We start from the raw sequence: 14,158 nt of genomic DNA on the forward strand, positions 1-14,158 counted from the left end.
TCAAGTGCTTGCTTATTTGATTGTGTTCTTTTTAGCCACATGCTTATCATATTTTTTGATTATATTCAGAATTCTAGATATCATAGTTGCAAGTGGTTGTCTATATGTAGAACTAGATTAGAATATTTTAGACTTCATTGTATTTTTGGCCATCAATATCTGCTTGAAGAAGCTAAGTAATAAGATTGAGATCGTTGTGTTTTGGCAATCCCAGTGACAGGCCTGGGTCAGGGCATGGTGGGTAGTAATTGATTGACGTCAATACTTATGATTGGATGCTTAATTGAACTAGAAAGGTTTAAACTTTATTGTGCACCTGTTTTGATTTTTATGTTATATAGTTCTGGATATTTAGTGCTTATGCTTGCGAAATAAAAAATGTGTTTTTACTTGCTCTGCAGTTCTGCAAGTTGATTGTAGTTGTAATATAGTTCTGGATATTTAGTTTAGCTTTAAGTTCTTGCATAATCTGGATATTCAGTGTAGCTTTGTAGTTGTAATTTGATTGTGGTTGTAATATAGTTCTGGATATTTAGTTTAGCTTTAAGTTCTCTAAGTATATATATTTATTGATTCAATATTTATTATTTTTTATGTAACTTAAGAAAGATTGTAACAATATGTTTCCCCAGAAAATAGTGTAGATTGACATCTTATCTGAGTTGTATGAAAAAATGGAAAGCTAAAGCCTACAGTGAGATAAAAGAAAAGGAGATAAAAAGTCCAGGCAGTATATATTTCTCTTTTTTGTTGAAAGCTAAATAGGTATAATGTGCAAACAATAAATAGTGTATAATTTATGAAAACAGGTCAGTTGACCCTGCCCTTAAGCACATGTTAACTCTTGTTCTTGACTTATCAAAGCTTCATATGGCTTCGTATGATTATATGGTCTATGAGTTATGTATCATACACCCCCCTCATTCATCTCTCCCCTAGGTTTTTATTGAGTTTTGTCTTAGCCAGTTGTGCAAGTCTACCCCTGGCCTGGAATATTGATTGGAAGAAATATAAGCAGTACTAGCTAATGCTCCAGGCTCCAACTAAGAACAAACCACTCGAACTCTAATTCAACATTTCAAGGTAGCACACAGTCAAATGTTTCAGATACACACGATGAAGGAGAAAGACCAAAGAAAAAAAGCTAAAAGCTCATCAAAACCATCCAAAAATTCACAACTTGAAGATAAAATAGCTAATGCACTAGACCTTATGATTCAAAATAATAGTGGACCGTCTCTTCAAGAGTGCAAAGAAAAATTAAACAAAATTGGTTGGGAATCAACTAATCCATTACGCCAAATGGCCCTTGGTATCTTCTGCGAAAGTGCAACTTATAGGACACAATGGATGCTGCTTGAGGAAGATGAAATAGAACCTTGGGTTAAGATGGTTTCATCTCAATTAGGATTTAAAGTTTAGGTTTTTTTAGGTTTCAAATTCGAATGTTAAAATTGTTTGGATTTTGTGATTTATTTGATTCTTGAAGTGAACATTGTTGCTAGGATTATGAGTTCAGTAATTTTATATTTTATTTTAGTTAAATTTCTTGTAGTGAACATTGATATGGTTCTCAGTACAATGTAATTCAGTTTACATTTTTTAATCATTCACTATTGTTTTCTACAGGTTGAATATGGAGATTATAGATCAACTTTTATGTTTCATGCTTGTGTATTATTATTTAAAAAAATTCGTGCAAGGAATATACCAAGGTTAAAAGACAATACTTCAGCTTTGGGTGGACATGCATATACACTTGAGTTGTTAAATGGTTCAAATACACAATGTCAAGATATGATGCGTCTCTCTCGTGTTGCATATATACAACTTTGTAACCTCTTTAAGCAGCGAAGTTGGGTTGAAGGTAGTTGAAATGCAACTGTTGAAGAGAAAATTGCTATATTTTTGCATGTTATAAGCCATAATGATCGCTTTATAAAGGTGAAAAACGGATTTCAACACTCCATGGAAACAGTTCACAGGTATTTTCATGAGGTGTTGAATGGAATGATGGAGTTTGCCAAAGAAGTCATAGTCCCTACGCCATATGAACAAAATACCAATATATCAAAAAGACAGAAAAAGCTACTAAAAATATTTTCAGTAAGTTATAAAATGTCATTTTAATTATTTTATTACAAAGTAAATATAATGTATCAATATAGTAATAAAAAAATAGATATATCCTTATATTACAGGGGGCAATTGGTGCATTAGATGGAACCCTTTTTCATGCGATTGTACCAGCTAGTCAACAAGCTCCCTATAGAGGACGAGGAAGGGGTGAATGCTATCAAAATGTACTAGGAATATGTGACTTCAACATGATATTCACATTTGTTTGGGACGGATGGGAAGGGGTTGCACATGATTCAAGAATATTGACAGAAGTTGTGGCTGATACTGATTCTGGTTTTCCACTACCACCCCCAAGTATGTATCTTTTTATATGCTTTACAATCTATTTTTTAATAAATATTTCATATTAATAATATCAAACATATTATTATATTAATTGCAGATAAATATTATCTTTATGATGCTGCATATGCAAACACTCGTGGTTTTCTAACTCCATATAAAAACACAAGATATTGGTAAGCTGATTTTCGGGGACGGCGTGCTTTGATTGAGGAGAAAAAATTTAATCATGCTCATGCACAACTGAGAAATATTATAGAGCGTGCATATGGTGTTTTGAAAGCATGATTTCCTATATTAAAATAAATGCCTCCTTACACGTTTTCGACGCAAAAAGATATTGTCATTGCATGTTTTACGGTCCATAATTTTATAAGGTTGCAAAAAATAGAAGATGAATTATTTGATCAATGTGACAACAATGTCTCGAGTGACAGTGATGGAGAAGAAAATGAAGAAATGGCAGAAGAGGCCGAAGATGAATCACAACGAACTTTACAAGGAATACAATTCATAAGTAGTTTACGTGATCAAATTACTTTGAAACTTTCACCAAGTTCATAAACTTTGTGTTATTCCCAGTGGACTAACAATGAGATTTACAGAAGGGAGGTTGAATGTAAATCTCAAAACTTTTTCAAGTTTTGAGTAGCTTCTAAGGCTAAGTGTTTTAGTGAGCAAATGTGTGTGAATGGCTTGAAGCTAATACAGACAGATATATATTCAAACACAAATGTAAAGAACACAAAGAACTTAAAAACTTTTCTGGTGGATTTGTTGTTCCACCAGAGATGTGTTATTTCAGAAAATCTGTGATTCAAAGAATTAAATCACAGATGCTTCCTAGTACAAACTAGATGATTTTCTCTCTGGATTTTTCTAAACAGCTCTGGAAAATTCACATCTAATTACTAGCTGCTACTTGGTTTATATATCACCAAGTTTACAAGTGAAGACAAAACTGTAAAATACAATTAAAAAGGCTCTTCACATGTTTCTTCTTCATTTCTCTATCCAATGCAATTTAGGTTTAGCTGTTAATCTTTGAATACTTCCTTGTTTGCACCAGAATGGAAATGCTGCATTTTCTTGATTCCTCCTAGAGGCTTCCACATTCCAGTTTGTCTCTGTCAACCCATGTGCCTCTGTCAGCTTATGAATTGTCACTATCAACTGCTAATGAACTAAGCATCCGTTGAAGCTTTCATCCATTGATGCCTTATCTGTTGAGGCTTTATCCGTTGAAGCTTTTATCCGTTAATGCATTAGCAGTTGAAGTCTTTATCCGTTGAAGCACTTATCTGTTGATGGATATTATCCGTTGAAGCTTTAGAGACATCCGTTGAAGCTTTGTTTCTTATTCGTTGAAGGTCTTCAATATCAGTTGATACTTCTTCACTTATATAAAATTACAAGGCATGAAATATTTACAATTAGCCCTCCTATTTGCATATCCACTAGTGGTCAACATGACTGATAATTTTTTACAACATCTAAGAATTACAACTTGAATTCAGAGAATGAAATGTGCTACAATACTAAACTTATTGCTAAGTAAAGCTACTCCCTCAACGGATAGCCAAGATGGTCTTATCCGTTGAGGCTACAAACACTAGATTTCTACTTAAGTGTTTTGTTTAACTTATCATCAAACTAATACACATATTCCTAACAATCTCCCCCTATTTATGTCTAATAGAACTGTAGGCATAAATTTGGGTTTAGCTTGATGATAACAAAACACTTGACAAATATATTAACTGTAATAAAGCAGAAATTCAAAAGTGCTGCAAAAATGTGTATGCTGAGATGGAATTGAAGAATTACATTGTTTCCAAGGGTGCTCCTTTAGCCTGAGCAGATTATTTTCTTTTCCTTTGATCCCTTGTTTTCTTTCCTAGCCTCCTGTCATTCTCCTCTATTTGAAGTTGAAGTTGTCTGTAGAACTCAACTTCATCTTCTTCATTGATGTCCAACTTAGATTGCTTATCCTTGAGAGTTTCATTACTGGCAATCTTGAGCTGATCTTCAAGTCTGAAAAATCTTCTGACTCCTTTGTTGTCTCTGAACTCCATCAACCAATGAAGTGATTTGTGAACTGTAATTCCTCTTTCTTGAATGAGTAATGTTCTAGGCAAGGCATTGGGCTCCCACCAAGTTATCCTTATGTTGGCAATCTTGTTGAGAATCTCAGTCTTGGCAGTCCTAGTAAAGCCAGAATCCCTTTGTATGGCTGAGTAGACTCTAACCAAGGTAGAGTAGCCTTCATTCAGAATCCTGTAGAGAGGCCAAGTTCTTTCCCCACTTCCTTTGTATTTGAACACTAGTCGTTCTGGTAGTTGTCTATAGGCAGCTATTCCCCTTACTTCCTCCAGCTCATCCAGATAGAGTTCAATGTCTGAAAATTCTTTTATGTCACAAATGTGAACATAATCATCCTTAGAGGCTTGTGGCTTAGGCTTAGGCTTCTGAGTAAATTTGATTGAGGTTTTAGAGGGTGTTGATTTGATTCTTCTTTTCTGCTTCTTTGATGGTGGAGAAGAGGTTAAGAAGGTGGGCAATTTGATGGTGTCCCAATCAATTGGTTCCTCCTTAGGAATGATTGTTTCACCATGAATATTTATGAAGGGGTCAGGCACAATGGGTTCAGGAATAGAAGGTAGTGGTTTGGATTTTGATTGGGTTTCTTCAGTCTCATCTACCATCTTTCTCTTTGCATTGGCCTTCTTTCTGTTCCCTTTCTGCCATTCCTCTCTTTCCTTACTTCTTTCTTCCATATCATTATCAACCATGTCCCCCATACCTCCATCTTCACTTTTGTCTTCAATTTCTTTCTTTTCTTCAGCTTGACTTGACTTTAGCTATTTTTCAAGCTTTGCTTGTGCTCTTTTGTCAGCCTTTAGCTTTTTGGCTTCTTCCTTCAACCTTCTGGTTTCTTCCTTCTTGGCTATTGAGAATTTGGGATGTCCTTGCATCACACAGATGCTCTTTCCCTCTCTAAAGATAATAGCCATGTTCCTCCTTACAACCACATCCATGGTCTCTTTGTGCTTTATGATACTTCCACCCAAAACCTTGTCTTCATCAGGTTTTGGAAGAGGAAAATCCACTTCTTTCATCTGAGCAAGGCTTAGAGGATTCTTTGTAGAGTCCTTATTGGATCTGTTGTTGGGCTTGAGAACCATAGGTTTCAGATTCTTGGAAAAAGTCTCTCCAACCTTATTCCTCCTTACTGGTTTGAGCTCCATAATAATTGGTTCCACCTTTGTACTATGCTTCACAGATTGTGATTTAGAAGTTGTAGAACCAAAAATTTGTTGCATCTTTTCATCAATTTTCCTCCTTTGCTCTTTGACTTGCAATTCAGCTGCTGTATCTGGATTAGATCAATTCCATCAAGCTTTCCTTTGATTTGAATAGTTGGAGAAGTGGTGATGGCAGGAACTAGCACTTGAGATATTTGAATTATTGTTGATGGCTCTCCTTCCCCTACCCCTTTATTCTCCCCCTTTTTGTTATCATCAAGGGTAGGGGTCAAGCCTTGTGCTTTTGCCAGCTGCATTAGTAGATTTGTCTGAGTTTGTTGATTCTGAAGAATGGTGACCATAGAGTCTTCAATGATCTGAACTCTGTCTTCCAACCTGGCCAGCCTCTTGTCAGCATCAGATGATTTCCTCAGTCTCCCCAACAAATCTTGCATAGTACCATAAGGCATGACTGAATCCATCTTCTCAGCATTGTAGGATTTTAGATCAGCAATGTCCTGCTTGAGTTCATCCACACTTATATTCTGTTTGAAATGCTGCAACTGCAAGAGATGCAGAGAGTCCAGATGAGCTTGAAGAATTGCCTTGGTACCAGCATCTGTAGTCTCCTGAAGGGCCTTCTGAATAGTCATTACTTGCCTGACCAAAGTTACACCAAACTCTCCTGGTGTAGATGCCTTTGCCCATGCCCAATCAGGTAGATCTGGAACAGAACTTGGTCCTGCTTCTCCCCCTAAGTTCATGCTCTCATCCAAAGAATTAGAGTCATCATCATTAGAATTTACTCCAAATTCTTCAGATGGCTCACCAGCTTGAGAAGGCAGCCTGTTAACAGCAGCTTTGTCTCTGAGAAGAGATTCTGAAATGTGTACAATATTTAAAGTCTGTTCTGCCTCCACATTGTCCTGAGCAGCCAACAATTATTAGGCTGGAACAGGGTGAGTAAAAGTGTCAGCATCCAAGGAAATGTTATCAATTACAGCTTTGTAATGTTGCTGAAATTGTCTTCCCTTGTCTGCATCATCCACAATCATTGACTCACTAGCAATGGCTGGATCAACCCTTATAGCTTCTGTACCTGCCTTTCTCTCATTTTCTCTATTTTCTTGCATCAGGGGCTCCCCCTGCCTCACACACACCCTCACCCTCACCTTCTAAGGTGGCACTCCCCTCACTCACTTTTGCCATGCTGGAAGAAATAGCATGCATATGGTGACTCTCAACCTCTCCTTTTGCCTGAGAGCAACCCAGCCTCTCACTCAAATTAGCACTCCCTTCCCTCAAACCTAAAAGTGATTGTACAGTAACCATGTCCTCTACAGTTGGAAGTGTTTATGTTATATGTGTAGAGACCATCAACGGATAGGGAGTATCCGTTGAAGTGGAAACTGATGGTATCAACGGATAACTGTTGTTAAGCTTATCCGTCGAAGAACAACCACTTATCAATGGATGAGAGATATCCGTTGAAGAAGGAAAAGATGTAGATATAGAAAGTGACATAATTGTTGAATCTGTGTGAATTGATTTTAAGTGAGGTGACACAGATTCTTCAACTATATCTGAAAGAATTGGCTGATGATCCAACAAATTATCTAAAAGATGATGATCATCAGGTTTTGAGTGGGGCTCCTCCCTGAGTTTTAATGACGGAGAATCAGGAAGTGATGTGAATATCATATCCACATCCAGAGAGGGTGATGGAGAGTTTGATGATGGATGTGTTTCTATTATGAGAGAATGGGGCTGTGACTCCACATTTGCTGGAGTCACATCAAGCTGAATTTGAGAAGGCAAAGATACAAGTGGATGTATCTGTGCTGTGTGTGCCCCTTGTGTGGAAACTAGGGTCTTGGCCTTCTTCCTTGAAAAGGCTTTGATTGGTGAATTTGTGGCTTCAGTGTCCCTCCCTCTTTTGTTCTGTGTCCCTGGTTGGGGACTATTTTCAATAGTTGCACCCTTTTGGGAGGATGCAACTAGGGATGTGTTTGACTCCTTTTGAACCACCACCACAGTCTTTTGAGAGACTGTGGCTTGGCTGGCTGGGGTACCACTCACCTCTCCCACCTTATCCTGGGGGGTTTCTTGATGTTCACCCCTCCCCTCACCACTCACACCCTGTTCACTCCCTTCAGGGTTTATGGTAGTTGTTACAACTGTTGTCTTTTGAGAGACAACAGAGGTGGTTTTCTTTGGCTTGTGTTTTGAAATTTTAGTTTTGGTGGCTTTGGTAGGAACCTGTTTGGACAAAGACACAGATTCCATTGCCATACTGGAAGGCAAAGAAACAATGGGGTTGGAGACAGTAGGAGTTATAGAAGTATTTACCTCACTTACATGTGGTGCATTCATGATTGGCAAATATACCAATGGCACCTGGCTGTTGAGGTTCATTCTCAAAAGGTCTGCAAGGACCCTTTTCTCTTGTGCCCAGCATTTGAGTTTATTGTTCTCATTAGATATAACCAATCCTTCAGCAACATGGTTAGCCAATAACATAAAGAATCTAGCATAGTAGATGTTATGTGGTCTATTAGCTTTGTTACATAATCTGGAACCTAATTCTAGCATGACACAGTTGCTAAAATTAAAGTACCTATCAGAAACTAGCATATAGAGCATATTAACAAGAGATGAAGTTATGGCATCAAAATTGCTAATCTTCCCAGAGAAAACCTTGATAAAGGCATCTCCAAGAAAACTCCATTCTTTCCTAAGGCCCTTCCTTCTAATACTACCTAAACTAGCAAAATCAAAAGCATAGCCTATGGAATCTAACATAGCAGATACATCTTTATCAGTGTGTGGTGTCATGGCATTATTCTTAGGCAACTTAAAGCAAGACTGTATATCATCACAGTTAATGCAATAATCCTTACCTTTGAGAGAGAAGGCAATAGTCATATCTGTGGAATTGAACTCTGCAGTTGTCCAAATCTCCTCAATCACCTCACAGTAGATGGTTGGGGCTTCCAGCATTGCATAGATTAGTTTGCAGTTTTTGATGAAGTCCATCATCTTGTGATAATCAGAATGGGCTTCATTCTTTTCAACCAAGGCTACGAAATTATTCTTTTCATAAACAAATCCAGATTGAGACATAATTTTGACTACTGGTGCCATTGTTGTGAGTGGAGGTTGCAGAGAAAAACTTGAGAATTTTGGGAAAAACTTGAGAATAAAAATTGCAAGAAAGCGTAAAGTGAAAATAAGAATTCAATGGGCTTTTATACTTTCTTGAATTAAAACGTAAATAAAATGATTAAATGATACTTTTAAATAAATTACAGCCGTTTAAGAATAAAAAAAACTGTAGAAATTCTGAAAACTGCCTTTAATACAAATACATACAACAGTGTATATCTGTATCAACGGTTAAGTAAAAGAATCAACGGTTGTGACTCACTTAAAGTAACTGATGTGACACTTCAACGGATAAGGTAAATAGTTATCCGTTGATGATCAACATTATTTTATCCGTTGAGGGATAAAATTACCAGAAATGTATTTGTCTTTCAACGGATAATGAACATCCGTTGATAGAACAATTTTGGCTTTCAACGGATAGGGAATATCCGTTGATAGAATAAGTTTTACTTAAAGCCAACTTTGTTCTTGCAGCAAATTCATTTCAGGCTTCAAGGCAGATTATATAGAGGACATAAATTTATGAATAATTAAGCATACCTAGCTCACTTACTAATCTTGTGAATGTTGATTCATCAAGTGGCTTGGTAAATATGTCTGCAATCTGCTTTTCACTTGGAACAAAATGAAGTTCCACTGTACCTTTCATCACATGTTCCCTAATGAAGTGGTACTTGATGTCAATGTGCTTGTTTCTTGAGTGCTGCATTGGATTTTCAGTAATGGCAATGGCACTTGTGTTGTCACAGAATATAGGTATTTTGTCAACAGTTAGTCCATAGTCAAATAGTTGATTCCTCATCCATAGTATCTGTGCACAGCAACTACCAGCAGCAATGTACTCAGCTTCAGCTATTGATGTAGAAATAAAATTTTGCTTCTTGCTGAACCATGACACAAGCTTGTTCCCTAGAAATTGACAGGTGCCAGTTGTGCTTTTCCTGTCTATTTTGCAGCCTGCATAATCTGCATCTGAGTAGCCAATTAGATCAAAACCAGACTCTCTAGGGTACCAAATTCCTAGATTTGGAGTCCCTTTGAGATATCTGAAGATTCTTTTAATAGCCACTAAGTGAGATTCTTTAGGGTCAGCTTGAAATCTAGCACAGAGACATGTAGAAAACATTATATCAGGTCTACTAGCAGTTAAATATAAAAGTGAGCCAACCATGCCTCTATAACTTGAAATGTCCACAGACTTTTCAGCCTTGTTTAATTCAAGCTTGGTGGCAGTGGCCATGGGAGTTTTTGCAGATGAACAGTACATTAAGTCAAACTTCTTTAAAAGATCATAAATATATTTAGTTTGACTAATGAAAATTCCACCACTAACTTGTTTAACTTGTAAACCAAGAAAATAAGTTAGCTCTCCCATCATGCTCATTTCATATTTACTTTGCATTAACTTAGAAAACTTTTTACAAAGCTTATCATCTGTAGATCCAAATATAATATCATCTACATAAATTTGAACAAGTATTGTAGAGCCATTAACATTTCTAAAGAAAAGAGTTTTGTCAACAGTACCTCTTGTGAAGTGATTATCTAGAAGGAATTTTGACAAAGTCTCATACCAGGCTCTAGGTGCTTGCTTTAGTCCATAGAGTGCTTTCAACAGATAATACACATAGTCTGGAAAGTTTGGATCTTCAAACCCTGGAGGTTGGATTACATAAACTTCTTCCTCCAATTCCCCATTTAGAAATGCACTCTTGACATCCATTTGATAGACTTTGAATTTGGCATGGGCTGCATAGGCTAGAAAGATTCTAATGGCCTCAAGTCTGGCAACTGGAGCAAATGTTTCATCAAAATCTATTCCCTCTTGTTGAGAATAGCCTTTAGCAACCAATCTGGCTTTATTCCTTATGACAATGCCATTTTCATCCATCTTATTTATGAATACCCATTTTGTGTCAATAGAACTCTTGTTCTTTGGCTTGGGTACCAGCTTCCATATTTTGTTCCTCTCAAATTGGTTTAGCTCCTCTTGCATTGCTAAAATCCAATCTGGATCCAATAGAGCTTCTTCCACTCTCTTAGGTTCCTCCTGTGATAGAAAGCTACTATACAGACATTCATCTTGAGTAGCCCTTCTAGTTTGCACTTTAGATGTAGCATCACCAATGATCAGTTCAAAAGGGTGATTCTTGGTCCATTTCCTTTGAGGTGGTAGATTAGCTCTAGATGAGGTTGCCTCAGTATTGTCATGATGTGAGATAGAATGTTGATTGGTTGAAACTCCCCCTGAGTTGCTGATCCTTTGAAAGGAATTGGGAGCTCTATCAACTGATGAAGTGAATTGATTATCCGTTGACAGACTGTGATCAACGGATGTTTCATTATGAACTTCAACGGATGATGCACTTTGTCTTTCAACGGATGCTGCATTGCTTCTTTCAATGGAAATTGAATTATGACTTTCAACGGATGCAGCATTCTGTGCATTATCCAAAGGCAGATTTTGAATTCTTCTTGAGATGCTTTCTTCATCATTCTCATCTTCACTATCATCATAATATATCTCAATATTGTCAAATTTGAGTCCTTCATGATGTCCCTCATATGTTAGTCCATCAATCTTTTTATCATCAAACACAACATGCACAGATTCCATGACAATGTTGGTTCTTAGATTGTAGACCCTATATGATTTTCCAGCAGAATAACCAACAAATATTCCTTCATTAGCCTTTGCATCAAACTTCCCTTTGTGATCAGATTGATTCCTTAAGATGTAACATTTGCAACCAAAGACATGCAGAAAGTTTAAAGTTGGTTTTCTTCTCTTGAATAATTGATAGGGAGTCATGTGATAAGTGGCATTTTATATCACTTAGAACGTCTTAAAATGGCTTAAATTGGTGTCTTGAAATCAAGTATTTTGTGTATTTGATGCGTTTTTCTAGTGTTTATGCATTTCAGGGTATTAGTTGCATTTCGGAGGAGGAATCATCAAGAATAAGCCTTGGCATGTGTTCACCATTGCGAGAGGAAAAGAACGGGCAGATTACGGCGAAGAAACGGAGCAAACCTGGAAATTTTCCAGTAGGGTCCTGCGCGCCCGCGCAGCTATGCTGAGCGGCCGCGCAGCAGCCTTGCGCGCCCGCGCAGAAATGCTGAGCGGCCGCGCAGGGTCGGGGAAAAATAATATATTATTTTAGACTTCTACTTCTGTTTGGCTTCCAACTTCTATGTAATCTGAGTTTTATGGGACTATTATATAAGTAGATTTGAGACGTTTTTCACAGGGTATTAAGAGGGGATTATGTTTTAGATTGTGTTTTGCAAGAAGCGAAGGAGATAAGGAAGAAGACCGATTTAGCACACAGCAACGAAGAGGAAGCATATATTCTTGTGATTCTTGTTTCGTTGTAACGTTGGATGCTAGTTTTCTTGCTTTGACTTATTTACTCTTGTGACGTACTCTATTTTAATATAATTAGTTTAGTTGTTATTTTCTTGTGTTCGTTTATCATGATTTCATATGAACCCATGATGGCGATAAGTTCTATTATGGGCTAATCGTGATCATGGGGTTGCAATGGATTTATTATGGAATTCTTTAGTTAATTGTTTAATACTTTAGTGTGTGATGATTGCATGATATCTAGTATTGGTTGTGCGTATTCGTCTTATGTGCGTCGCGAACATATAAGATAGGGTGTTAATCTCTTGTGAAGCGACAGTGGATCTTGAGATTTAGAACTTGCCATGCTAGCATAGGTTCATGTACGTAGTGCATGATTAGTGGGTAACTCTAACAGTTTTATTTGCCCAATGTCATCAAAAGGAGTAACTTGTGCTTAAATCGTTGTGTTGTCAATTTCTGTAGACATATAGGAACTCAACATAATTGATGACTATTCAATTTCTATCTTAATTGTGGATGTTTGGTAGAATGGTATTAGTACAATGAAAGTTGGCTTTTATCAGTTTTGTGTTATTCGATTAATATCATCACTGTCACATGTTAAAAGTAATAACTATGGCTATAGAAGGAAGTAATAATGAAGTTGTGATCTCATGAGTGTTTTATTATTGATAAATTGCAGTGTTAGTTAAGTGGTTAATTAAGTAGTTAATTATAGTTAATATTTAATCAACAATTTTAAGTGTTATTATCTTAACATTGAGAAGTAATCATACATTGGTGAGTGAGTTAAATTAGACAATAACTTAGTCTGAGTCTCTGAGGGAACGAACTAGAAAGTATTTTATATTACTTGCGAACGCATATACTTGCGTGAATATTAGTGCGTGATTTCGCCCTAACAAGTTTTTGGCGCCGCTGCCGGGGACTCGGCGTATTTGTTTAGTTTATGTACTTACCATCATTGGTCATTAGGACTCAGTGATTAGGACGTAGTAGTTAATTACTCTTTTCGGTTGTGTTTTAGGTACTTTAGTGCGTTTATGCAAACTCGTTCTCGTGCTCGCAAGAGGACCTTAGATACAACTGAGGAGAAAGACGAAGTTCTTGATACACCGGAGAAGTTAGATTTTGAGGATTCGGATTCAGGAACTGAGCAGAAAGAACCAATAAATATGGGAGATCATATTGTTCAAGCTGATCCAGCTCTTATGGATTTTTCTCGGCCTAAAATTGATGACATTCAGTCAAGCATCCTTCATCCGGCTATTCAAGCTAACACCTTTGAAATCAAGCCGGGCACTATTCAGATGGTGCAGAATTCTGTTTCTTTTGGAGGAGCGGCAACTGAAGACCCCAACATGCACATAAGGAATTTTGTCGAGATCTGCAGCACTTTTAAGTATAATGGCGTGACTGATGAGACTATCAAGTTGAGGCTTTTCCCATTCTCACTGAGGGATAAGGCTAAAGACTGGTTACATTCTGAACCAGCTGGGTCAATCACTACGTGGCAAGATCTTGCGCAAAAGTTTCTGGTGAAGTTTTATCCAATGGCAAAGACTGCTGCTATGAGGAGTGCTCTTACTCAGTTTGCGCAGCAACCTACAGAATCTATGTGCGAGGCTTGGGAATGCTACAAGGAAATGTTGAGAAAATGTCCACATCATGGAATGCCGGATTGGATGGTAATCACTGGTTTTTATAATGGTTTGGGGGCTCAATCTCGGCCCATGCTCGATGCAGCAGCGGGAGGCGCCTTATGGGCTAAAAGCTATACTGAGGCGTACAATCTTATTGAGACGATGGCTGCAAATGAGCATCAAAACCCAACTCAGAGGATGACATCAGGCAAGGTAGCAGGTATTCTGGAAGTTGATGCAGCCACCGCTATTGCAGCCCAGCTCCAAGCGCTATCAATGAAGGTTGATTCTTTGGCTACGTATGG

At 37.4% G+C, this 14,158-nt stretch overlaps 1 non-coding gene across 1 annotated transcript; it reads right to left on the bottom strand.

Annotated features, from left to right (window-relative positions):
• Window positions 1-13,778: 13,778 nt before the first annotated feature.
• LOC141669592 (small nucleolar RNA R71) lies at window positions 13,779-13,885 on the bottom strand. Its single transcript, XR_012553862.1, has one exon. It is a non-coding gene; the product is annotated as a small nucleolar RNA R71 (small nucleolar RNA).
• Between the last annotated feature and the right edge of the window lie 273 nt (window positions 13,886-14,158).

Source organism: Apium graveolens, chromosome 6 (genome assembly GCF_009905375.1).
Source record: "Apium graveolens cultivar Ventura chromosome 6, ASM990537v1, whole genome shotgun sequence".
In the NCBI taxonomy this organism is placed as follows: Eukaryota; Viridiplantae; Streptophyta; class Magnoliopsida; order Apiales; family Apiaceae; genus Apium; species Apium graveolens.